Source organism: Chiloscyllium punctatum, chromosome X (assembly GCF_047496795.1).
Source record: "Chiloscyllium punctatum isolate Juve2018m chromosome X, sChiPun1.3, whole genome shotgun sequence".
Taxonomy (NCBI): domain Eukaryota; kingdom Metazoa; phylum Chordata; class Chondrichthyes; order Orectolobiformes; family Hemiscylliidae; genus Chiloscyllium; species Chiloscyllium punctatum.
Genome location: NC_092791.1, coordinates 24,815,980 through 24,828,429, shown reverse-complemented (window position 1 = coordinate 24,828,429; position 12,450 = coordinate 24,815,980).

The following is a 12,450-nucleotide window of genomic DNA, read 5'->3' as shown; positions in this document are numbered from 1 at the left end:
ATAAACCTGTTGGATTATTACCTGTTGTTGTGTGATTTTTATCTAACCTATGTGGGGAAAGTTAAGATTATTTTCTTATGAACAAAGCTCCAATAACATTATTGAAGAACGACAAAGATTAATTGAGAGGAGTTCAAAACAATTTTACTTTCCAAATAGCAAATGACTTTTTGAATGCTTTTCCAGTACAGCTATATCCAAGAAGTAGTTAAATTAAAAGAAAGCTGCAGATGACAGAAGAGAATCGATTTTATACACAATGTTCCTCAATTCGTTCCCAGCAAAAATTAATGTTTATCCCTGCATCTACAAATTAATAACAAGTTTCACATTGGATGCTTTCCAGTTGCTTACAGTGGCCAATATTTGTTGTGGAAATCTGTGTTTTATTTTAATTTCTCCCTTCACCAGAGTGCATGGTTCTCTTGAAGTTCATCTTAAACCTCTTCCACTGCTTAATCTCATAAAGGAACTGTTATAACTGCACAATAACATAAAAACTGGAGTAGGGGGAAGCCATTCAGCCCTTCAAGCCTGCTCTGCCATTTAATAAGATCATAGCTGATCTTCTTCTTCAACTCCACTTTCCTTGCCTGTCTGAATATTCCTTGATTCCCTGAGAAAGAAAACATTTATTGAATATGACTATACAGCCACAATCCTGTAGTTCTGAGAATTTGAATGACTTTCATAACTCTCTAAGTGAAGAAATTTCTCATCCCAGTCCAGAATCACCATCCTGTTATCCTGAGACTGTGCCCTCGTGGTCTAGATTCCCCAGCCAGGTGGAGAACAATGTCTCATTCTTGAACTCACAAAGCTTCCTTCACTTTAAGTTTTCATGAGATCCAGAGAATATAGGCTCATTCCACTTTATCACTCCTCAAAGGGCAACTCTCTCAAAGGTGAGTCACCCTTTATTGTTTTTTGGAAATTTTAATTGAAACTCTAGTCAATTTTTGTCATTTGCCTGTGTATTTTAGCCCATGTGTGACATCTTCAATTGACTTAACAATTGGAATTCAATTATGAAAGTGCACTGTCAATTAAGTCTTAGTTTAGGACTTTTAAAGTAGGTGTTATTTGAACATGTTGCAGAATATATTCGAACATGAATGGAAGCATTGTCTCAAAGGGTAAACATACTCAGGATGATATGCTCCTAAGTCTCACAGGTAAAAAGGTCCCAAACCCAGTCTTCTGCCTGTCTTGATTTCAGCTGATGTAGTGCTTGTTGTTATACCTCAGGTGTCCTGGTTAGAGAGGGGAAAGCTGGAAAGTTGAATAGGGAAGATTTGGTTCCAGCTTTATGTTCCTGTTTGCAATGTGAGAAAGGCAGAAGTGCAGTGTTTCAACTGAGGATAGGATTGGGCTTGGCTCTCAGTTAATGCCCAATGATGAATGACCACTGGATAAGGTTGTAAAGGTCAAAGGCCACCTGACCTCAGCATCAGGAACTGCATTTGGAAGGGGGGGGGAGAGAGAAAAACCAAGGACAGTAATTAACTGAATGGGAGATAGATTTTCTTTTTGTGTGTTTAAAAAGGAGAAGAATGCCATTGTTGGAAAAGGGACCAAGTTTCAACTTTTACCAGTGAGTATTGCATGTCGCCTAAAGCTCAAATGTTGTGGCTTTCATCCTAGCTCCAAGCTTGCTTCCTCCCCTCATGCTACCAGTGAGTTATTCAATTTTTCAGACAAAGCATCTTATTAGTATCCACGTTCAAGGAGACCGTGTTTTCAGTTATTTCAGTCAGCACCATACCATCTTGGAATTGGAGATTACAATGTGTAAATAACTTAGCTGATTTGCTGCATTACCACCAGACCCTGGACGAGGTTCCCCAATTTGTTACACTTTTGGACAGCATACCCCAAACTATAAAACTCCTGGGTGAGGCACCCCTTCTTCAGTCACTCACCTCTCCCAACTTGGTTACAGTAAGGTTAATTCCAAAAGGATCCACTTCCTTGTGGATACCTTTCTTCCAGACTCAAATGAACTTGTTTTAAATGAAGCCAATTTTGGGGCTAGGTTATGGCCTAGTGGTATTATCGCTGAACTATTAACCCAGAGACCCAGATAATGTTCTGGTTTCAATCTCACCATGGCAGATAGTGGAATCTGAATTCAATATTGGAATTAAGAGTCTAATGATGACAATGAAATCATTGTCAATTATCAGGAAAAAAATCCATCTGGCTTGCTAATGTCCTCTAGGGAAAGAAGTCCAGCGTACAGGCAACTACAGATCCACAGCAATGTGGGTGACTCTTAACTGTTCTCTGGGCAATTAGGAATGAGCAATAAATGTTTGTCCAGCCAGTGACACTCACATCCCATGAATGAATTAACAAAGGAAAATAGAGTTAATTAATTACTAAATGTGAGAAGAATTGGTATTGCAATGCACATACACATGGATTACAAAGAAGAGGCCAATAAAGAAAGGTAAGTGTTTAAAAAAATGTTGATTGGTCTCAATTGTTTGTGCACAGCTAATAGTTGAACATTGCAACCACTGCAGTGGATGTTACCAATAGCATTGGCAGTTGAACAAAACATTTTTGAGATTCTTGGCTTTGTAGGCTGATTCAAGTTCCTTTATCCTGAATCCTGTTCAAATCAGTTTAAAGTATTGGAAGTGAAAGGGTCTTTATCTGCAACACAGCGGTGACTTGGGTAAAGTTAACCAACTGTAACTTTCACAGCAGGTTAACACTTGAATCTAGCCTGGTACACATGACAACATTCAGTCCCACTAGTTCACTCCAGTAGAGTTGAAACTGGCTTTTTAACCCTGATGTTTGTGTATTTTTCAAAGAGAAAAATACAAATTGTGTATGTTGTTTAGGAATAATCCACAGAGGTTGGCTTGCTATTCAACAGCAAGTCGTTAGACCCTCATTACATCTGTAGTCACAAGAGATGACAGTCCAGTCTGTTTGAAGTTTCTTTGACACCTTTGTCACATCCCATTAGTCTCAAACAGAAGATTTTTACACCTGCAGTTTTTGTCTCTGTAGCAGTCCTCTTTAAAAACAACACATTTTAGAATTAAAAGACTAAAAATATTCACACTGTACTTTGACTTTCTGACCCATGGTCAGGACAGGTGTGAAGCTAGTACAATTATAGCCATTTTCACATTGATCCAAACAACATGTTTTGATTCATTCATGGGATGTGGGCATCTCTAGCTATGCAAGTATTTGTTGTCTGTCCCTAACTTCCCCTTAAGACGGTGGTAGTGAATTGTCTTCCTGAACGGCTGCAGGCTATGTGGTGTAGATACATCCACAGTGTTAATAGGGAGATTTGATCCAGTGACAGTGAAGAAACAACAATTTATTTTCAAGTCAGGATGGACTTAGTTTGGAGGGGCGCTTGCAGATGGCATTGTTTCCATGTATTTGAAGTCACAAATTTAAAACTATCCAAACTCAGCTATAACATCACTTCAGGTGGAGAGCAGGCCTTTCTTATTTTGCTATGCTTCGTATCTGATCTATTTATTGACCTCTGCTTTCTAAAGCTGTACTTTAAAGTATCATCATCACACAAGCTCAGACAGTGCATTGGCATGACTCTTGGATCAAGGGCAGGGTAAAATAATGGTAATGTGATTGGATGAGTAATCCAGATACCTGAACTTGAGACACAACTTCAAATCCTATCATGGCAACTAGCGAATTTGAATTCAATTAATTAACCAAGACAAAAAAAAGCTTGTACCAGATTGTTGTTAAAAACTAATCTGGATCACTAATGCCTTTCTGGGGAGGAAATCTACTGTCTTTACCTGGTCTGGCCTACATGTGACTCGAGCCACAAAGCAATGTCATTAACACTTAGCTGTCTCTCCACTGCCCTAGTAAGTCATTCCATTGTATTGAACCACTACAGTAAAAATGTGTCCCTACCCTATGTGGACTGCAGTCACCCTTGAGGAAAATTCAAATGTGCAATAAAGGCTAGCCTTAACGGTGACATGATACTATGGCTTTAAGAGGTGTGTTTTGTCCTGGTTTTTTTTTGAAGAGAGGTTTTAAGACTGATGTATCAAACTGTCTATCTGAATTCGATAAAGTAAACAGCTTATGAGACCTTGGGTTTTTCTTTAAAGTTGGAACAAAAGAAGTAGCCTGAAAGGGTGGGATCAAACTCCCCCAGAGCCAGGATTTTCAGTTTTAGTTTTTCAGTGTCAGTTTCTGCTGGGGTCTTGAAGCTGGGTTTGGAAGCTTCACTATATCTCTCCCTGCTATTCTCTATCTCTCTCTGAATTTTGTCTTGATATTTTTTACTCCTCGACTGGAGAATTGCCCGTGAGACAATGTATTTTACTGAATTTGCCTTTGCCAAGGATGTGTTTATGGGATGTTACTACATTAAACAAGTTACTGTTTAATAATTAAATAATCCATAATTCTGTTAAGTTTTCCAATAGAGTTAATTATTCAAATTTCTTTCTTTTGTATATTTAACTATAGTGTATGAATAAAGTACTTTATTGCTTCATATTTGGTAGTTTGACCAATTAATTTGCACCCAGCATGCAACACCTGGCACTTTCTTTTAAAATAAGATATATTTAGGGTCATCTTAATATATTTTGAGGGTTTGGTCTGGTCCATAACACCATGAAGGAACAAAAAGGGAAGTGCTGCAACAACATTTTGAATGTCAGCACCATAGAAAATTAAACATGTTTTCTACTATGTTAAAACCACCTCTTAAACATTCAGATGGCTGATAAGGTCAGAAATTAATCTTTCTGCTCCTCAAAAACTGTTCCTTAATAAAAGACTGAACCACTGGTCAACTTGTGACAGAAATTAGCAAGCTGTACCGATTTGCCATGCAGTGAGATCATCTGTCACAGCCAGCTGCAAAACCACAGCACAAATATGAAATTCAGGAACATGTCCCTTGACTTGAAGCATGTGCTGGAACCAAACCGCGCAGTTAGACCTCAATAACTAGTTTTAACTGGTTTTAATTTGTACCCCTGTATTTTATTTCACAAAATAAATTGTTACTTTTGCTAGTTTTCAACTCTGAACAGACATAGGCCAACAAAATTTGTCTGAAAATACATAAATGTTTTACTAAATGCCATTAAATGTTGATGATTCTGGAGTGGGTTTGGCCCTTCATGCAGCAGCCATCTATTATGGTGGGGCACAGGGGATTTTCATTTTTTGCATAACTTGCACCAATGCTGAATAACTTCCAGTCCCCAGTGCGATTTGCAGTAGATGGAACATGATGCTGATACATCAGATTCAGTGAGTTTTTCATTATTAGTAGCTATTTGTGCACTTTTGTCCTGTAGTGTCCCCATACAATTTAATTTGGGCATGCAAGTACAGTATATTTAAGTCCAAAATAAACATGGAAAACTGGGACGAATGCAAAAATACTGAAACTGCACAAAGATTAATCAGTTTTTGAAAGGGAAAGATTGACTATTAGCTGAAACAGGAATTTTATTAACATTTGTTTAAATCAGTGTCCTGAATTCCTCACCCAAACTTTTAACATATCACTTTTTCACATTCTGTGTCCGCATGGGTTTTCTCTGGTTGCTCTAGTTTCTTCCCACAGTCCAAAGATGTGCAGGTTAAATGGACTGACCATGCTAAATTGCCCCGTAGTGTCCAGGGATATGCAGGCTAGGTGTATTGGCCACAGGAAATGCAGGGTTACAGGGATGGGATAGGAGGGTGGGTGTGGGTGAGATGCTGTTTGGAGACTCAGTGTGGATGTGATGGGCCAAATGGCATCAATCTTTGTGCCATGCATTTATCTGTATAATCTTGTTGACCCTGTGCTAATCTGCTCATGGCTCAGGTAATAATCCAGAGATTATTACCTTTTTTGGTTCTGCTTTTCAATTTAGCCCTTAGCTGCTCATATTCTCTCAGCAGAACCTTTTTCTTCTTTCTACCCACATTACTAGTATCTACATGGGCCACAATAACTCTTCCCCCTCCCACTCCAAGTTCCTCTGCAGCCCAGATGAGGAATCCTGAACCCAGGCTCCAGGCAGGCAACACAGCCTTTAGGACTCTTGATCCCGACCAGAGAACAGTACCTACTACCATGACCATACTATCCCCAATTACAACTATATTTCTCTTTTCTCCCCCCTCTTGAATGGCTTCCTGTACCATTGTGCTATGGTCAGATTGCTCATCCTCCCTTTGGCCTCCATTCTCATCCACACAGAGAGCAAGAATCTCAAATCTGTTAGACAGGCTCGAGGGCTGAGGCTCTTTTAGCACTACCTCCTGCATCCTTCCACCTGGATTGCTCATATTCACATCGTCCTGACTCTGATCAAATTCGCGGTAGTTAATGTAAGGGGTGTGACTGCCTCCTGAACCAAAGCATCCAGGTAACTCTCCCCCTCCCTGATGTGACACAGTATTTGAAGTTCAGACTCAAATTCATCACCTCCAGAGTTCAAGCAACCAACACTTATCACAGATGTGGTCACCATAAACCACAGTGGAGTCTACTAGCTCCCACGTCATACAGTTATAACACATTGCCTGGCCCAGCACCTCTATCTTAATTACTTAGTCCCTAACTTGATTTTTTAAAAAAGTCCTGGTCTTTCAATTTGTAACCTGTAAGTATTTCCCCTATTTACCTTTAAGCTGAAAGTAACCGAAAAATATATAATCAAATTAGTAGCTATCACCAACCAATGAACTTGATTTACCTGTGATCTCACTCTTTTGTGCTGGACCCCTGATCCTGAGCTTCAAATTATCCTATTTTAAAAAAAACCTTATTACCGATGAGCCAAAAAACAAGCAAAGAGCATCTCTTACCCTCTGCACTTAATTCCCACGCTTTCTCTCACTCTGGATGTGATCTCCTTGTTGACCTTGCGAAGCTTACCCATGTAAGTGGTTCCATGGAAGAGGAATTCTTTTACTGCTCTCTCTTCAATGCCTTTGCATCCTTCCTAAAGTGTCATGCTCAGAACTGGTCACAATACTAGATGGAAAGGAGTTCCAGGAATTTGACCCAGTGATGCTGAAGGAATAGTGATGTCATAGAGATGTACAGCATGGAAACAGCATGGTCCAACCCGTCCAGGCCGACCAGATATCCCAATCCAATCTAGCCCCACCTGCCAGCACCTGGCCCATTTCCCTCCAAACCCTTCCTATTCATATACCCATCCAAATGCCTTTTAAGTGTTGCAATTGTACCAGCCTTGTATTTCTAAGTCGGGATGGTGAGTGGCTTGGAGGGGAACTTTAAGGTAGTGGTGTTCCCATGGATCTGCTGATCTTGTCCTTCCAGATGGAAGCAGTTCTGTGTTTGTAAGGTGCTGTCTAAGGAGGCTTGGTGAATTTCTGCAGTGCATCTCGCAGATGGTTCACATTGTTGCAACTGTGCATTGCTGGTGGAGGGACTGAATGTTTGTGGATGTGGTGCCAATCAAGTGGGCTGCTATGTTCTGGATTGTGACAAGCTTCTTGAGTGTTGTTGGAGCTGCCCCCATCCAGACAAGTAACCAGTATTTCATCACACTCCTAACTTGTGCCTTGACAGACAAGCATTGGGGAGTCAGGAGGTGAGTTACAGTGTAGGATTCTGACCTGCTGTTGTGGCCACTGTGTTTATGTGGCTAGTCCAGTTCAGATTCTGTCAATGGTAACATTCAGGATGTTGATAGTGGGGAATTCAGTGATGGTAACGCCATTGAATGTCAAAGGGGTGATGATTAGATTGTCTCTTATTGAAGATAGTCATCACCTCCCATTTGTGTGGTATGAATGTTACTTGCCACTTTTCAGCACAAGCCTGGATATTGTCCCAGATCTAGTTGCGTTTGGATATGTACTGTTTCAGTATCTGAGGAGTTGCGAATTGTACTGGACATTGTGCAATCATCGGTGAACATACCACTTCTGACCTTTTTTTTAAACACTCCTGTTCTTTTTTCTTCCCCCCCACACTAACACCTAAATGTGGTAGTGCTTATATATCCCCCAGCACCCATGTTGTGTGCATGTGTGAGACGCAGTGAAAGACACAAGGTGACTTCTGACCTTATAACGGTGAGAAGGTCACTAATGGAGCAATTGAAGATGGTTGGGCTAAGTACAGTATCCTGTAGAACTCCTGTGGAGATGTTCTGGAGCCGAGATGAGGTAGACAGGGTGGTTAAGATGGCATTTGGCACACTTGCCTTCATTGCTCATTGCTCTGAGCAAAAGAGTTGGGATGTCATGTTGAGGTTGTACAGGACATTGGTAAGGCCTCTTCTGGAGTACTGTCTGCAGTTCTGGTCGTCCTGTTATAAGAAGAATATTATTAAAGTGGAAAGGGTTCAGAAAAGATTATCCAGGATGTTGTCAGGAGTGGAGGGTTTGAGTTATAAAAATAGGCTGGGACATTTTTCAGTGGAGAGTAGGAGGTTATGGGGTGACCTTATACAGGTTTATAAAATCACGAGGAACATAGATAAGGTGAATAGCAAAGGTCTTTTCCCCAAGGTGGAGGAGTTCAAAATGAGGGGGCATATTTTTAAGGCGAGAGGAGAAAAATTTAAAAGGACAGAGGGGCAACTTTTTTTTAAAACAGAGAGTGGTTAGTGTATGGAATGAGCTGCCAGAGAAAGTGCTGGATACACGTACAGTTACAATGCTTAGAAGACATATTGATACGTACATGAAGGAGGGATATGGACCAAACGCAGGCAGGTGGGACTAGTTTATTTTGAGACTATGGTCAATAGTGACTAGTTGGACTGAAGGGTCTGTTTCTATGCTGAATGGCTCTCTGACCTCCAACAGCCACAACCATCTTCCTATGTGCCAGGTAAACCTCCAATCAGCAGAGAGTTTGCCCTTGATACCCATTAATACCACATGGCTCCTTGATGCCTTTTGCATCAAGGGCTGTCACTCTCACCTCAACAGGAGAGATGTTGATAAATATTGCAAGACTCCACTGATGTAGGATTTAACATGACCTTTTTAGTTGGACAGACCGTACCTATCAAGATTTTACTTCTGCCACCAGGCTACTAACGAGAATCATTTTCTCCAAATCACATGATCTTACATCACTTCTGAATGACAATCTCTCATTCACTCTTCATGCTTCGAAAATGAGGCATGTTGTTGGGAGAAAAGAGAAAGGATTACATTTTCACTCTGGCCTGGGAATGTTTCATATTAACAATTTCAATACTGTAACTGTCCAGTGCAATCCATTCCACTAGACTACCCAGGTGTGAAGACGAAAACGTGGCTAAAATGACAGTGTTGTATTTAACACATCATTGGAGTGCAAAATCCGCATTGAAACAAATCTGAAATATTTACCATTGACTCAACTTCATGTCTAGTCCAGATACAGCACAATGGCCCCAACAGCATGGAGCGGAGCTGAGGGTTTGAGGCAAATTCAGCAGAGTAGCAGACCGTAAATGAAACAGTGATAGTAATTACTGGAATGAATTTCAACTCCATCTCCATGCATTTTAGGTGCATTAGTTTCCTACTTGGAGGGAATAGTAAGGAAATGTGGGCGGCACTGCTACCTCACAGCGCCAGAGACACCGGTTCAATTCCCGCCTCAGGCAATTATCTGTGTGGAGTTTGCACATTCGCCCAGTGTCTGCATGGGTTTCCTCCGGGTGCTCTAGTTTCCTCCCATAGTCTAAAAATGTGCAGGTTAGGTGAATTGGCCATGCTAAATTGCCCGTAGTGTTAGGTGTAGGGGAATGGGTCTGGGTGGGTTGATCTTCGGAGGGTCGGTGTGGACTTGTTGGGCCGAAGGGCCTATTTCCGCACTGTAAGTAATCTAATCTAATCTAATCTAATCTAATTTAATCATAAAGGAATCTCACTCAAAAAGAGCACAGAAGCACTTTGAAAGAATGGCATAGGCTTGGTGGCAAAAGTGAGTACTGCAGATGCTGGAGAATAGAGTCGAGAGTGTGGAGCTGGAAAAGCACGGAAGGTCAGGCAGCATCCGAGAAACAGGAAAATTGACATTTCAAGCATACGCCCTTCATCGGGAATGAGGCTTGTGGACCAAGGGGACTGAGAGATAAATGGGAGAGGGGTGGGGAAGGTAGCTGAGAGTGCAATAGGTAGATGGAGGTGGAGGTAAAGGCGATAGGTTGGAGAGGAGGGTGAAGCGAATAGGTGGGAAGGAAGATGGATAGGTAGGCCAGATCATAAGGGTAGTGCTGAGCTGGAAGGTTGGAACTGGGATAAGGTGGGGGAGAGGAAATAAGGAAACTGGTGAAGTCCACATTGATAGCATGGGGTTGGAGGGTCCCGAGGCAAAAGATGAGGCGTTCTTCCTCCAGGCTTCGGGTGGTTAGGGAGTGGTGATGGAGGCGGCCCAGGACCTGCATGTCCTTGGCGGAGTGAGAGGGGAGTTGAAGTGTTCAGCTGCGGAACGGTGGGGTTGGTTTCTGCAGGTGTCCCAGAGATTTCTCTGAAGTGCTCTGAGAGTAGGCATCCTGTCTCCACAATATAGAGGAGACCGCATCGGGAGCAACGGATACAGTAAATGACATGTGGAAGTGCAGGTGAAACTTTGATGGGTGTGGAAGGCTCCTTTGGAGCCTTGGACGGAGGTGAGGGGGAGGTGTGGGCGCAGGCCTACCCAAGCCCTCCACCAAGACTTTTGTTTCCCTGGCCCCAACACCTCATCTTCACCATGGACATCCAGTCCCTATACACCTCCATCCGCCATGACCAGGGTCTCCAAGCCCTCCGTTCCTTCCTCTCCTAACATCCCTACAAGCACCCTTCCACTGACACTAATTCATTTGGTTGAACTGGTCCTCACCCTCAATAATTTCTCTTTGAATCTTCCCACTTCCTCCAGATGAAAGGGGTAGCCATGGGCACCCGCATGGGCCCCAGCTATGTCTGTCTCTTTGTCGGCTATGTGGAATTGTCTGTCTTCCATAGTTACACCGGTACAATTCTCCACCTTTTCCTCTGCTACATTGATGACTGCATAGGCGCCATCTTGTGCTCCCAGGAGGAGGTTGAGCAGTTCATCAACTTCACCAACACATTCCACCCCGACCTTAAATTCACCTGGACCATTTCAGACACCTCCCTCCCCTTCCTGGACCTCTCCATCACGATCAATGGTGACCGACACTGACATCTTCTACAAACCCCCCGACTCCCACACCTCCTCCCACCCTGCTTCCTGTAAAAATGCTATCCCTTATTCTCAATTCCTCCACCTATACCGCATCTGCTCCCAGGAGGTCCACTTTCAACACAGAACACACCAGACGGCCTCCTTCTTTAAAGACTGCAATTTCCCTTCCCATATGGTTGATGATCCCTCCAGCGCATCTCATCAACTTTCCACACTACCGCCCTCGAACCCCACCCCTCCAACCGCAACAAGGACAGAACCCCCCGTCCTCAACTCCCACTCCACCAACCTGTAAGTACATCGCATAATTCTCCGCCATGTCTGCCACCTACAAACAGACTCCACCACCAGAGATCTATTTCCCTCCCCACTCCTATCCGCTTTCCGTAAAGACCATTCCCTCCACGACTACCTCATCAGGTCCACGACTACCTCATCAGGTCCACGCCTCCCCACCCTCCTCCCCCTGCCACCACAGGAATTGCAAAACCTGCGACCACATCTCCCCCCTTACCTCCATCCAAGGCCCCAAAGGAGCCTTCCACAACCATCAAAGTTTCACCTGCACTGTCACACATCATTTACTGTATCTGTTGCTCCTCTACATTGGGGAGACTGGACGCTTTCTAGCAGAGTGCTTTAGGGAACATTTCTGGGACACCTGCACCAACCAACCCCACCACCCTGTGGCTGAACACTTCAACTCCCCTTCCCACTCTGCCGAGGACATGGAGGTCCTGGGCCTCCTCTACTACCGCTCCCTCACCACCCGACGCCGGAGGAAGAACGCCTCATCTTCTGCTCGGGACCCTCCAACCCAGGGCATCAATGTGGACTTCACCAGTTTCCTCATTTCCCCTTCCCACACCTTACCTCAGTTCCAACCTTCCAGCTCAGCACTGTCCACATGACCTGTCCTACCTATCCATCTTCCTTCCCATCTATCCGCTCCACTCCCATCTCTGACCTATCACCTTTACGCCCACCTCCATCCACCTACTGCACTCTCAGCTATCTTCCCCCTTCCAGCCCCACCCCTATCCCATTTATTTCTCAGCCCCTCAGCTCGCAAGCCTCATTCCTGATCCTTGAATGGTGTGCTTTTTCAGCGCCACACTATCGACCCATAGACTCGGTGGGCCAAATGACCCTTTTATTTACCACAGTATAGTACTCTTAAAAGTTGGAGGACCACACTTCTGTTTTTTTTAAAAGCCAGATTCTGCCAGCGCAGTTTCTCTTTGTTCACCCTGCAATCTACCCTGTTCTCGCGCCATTTA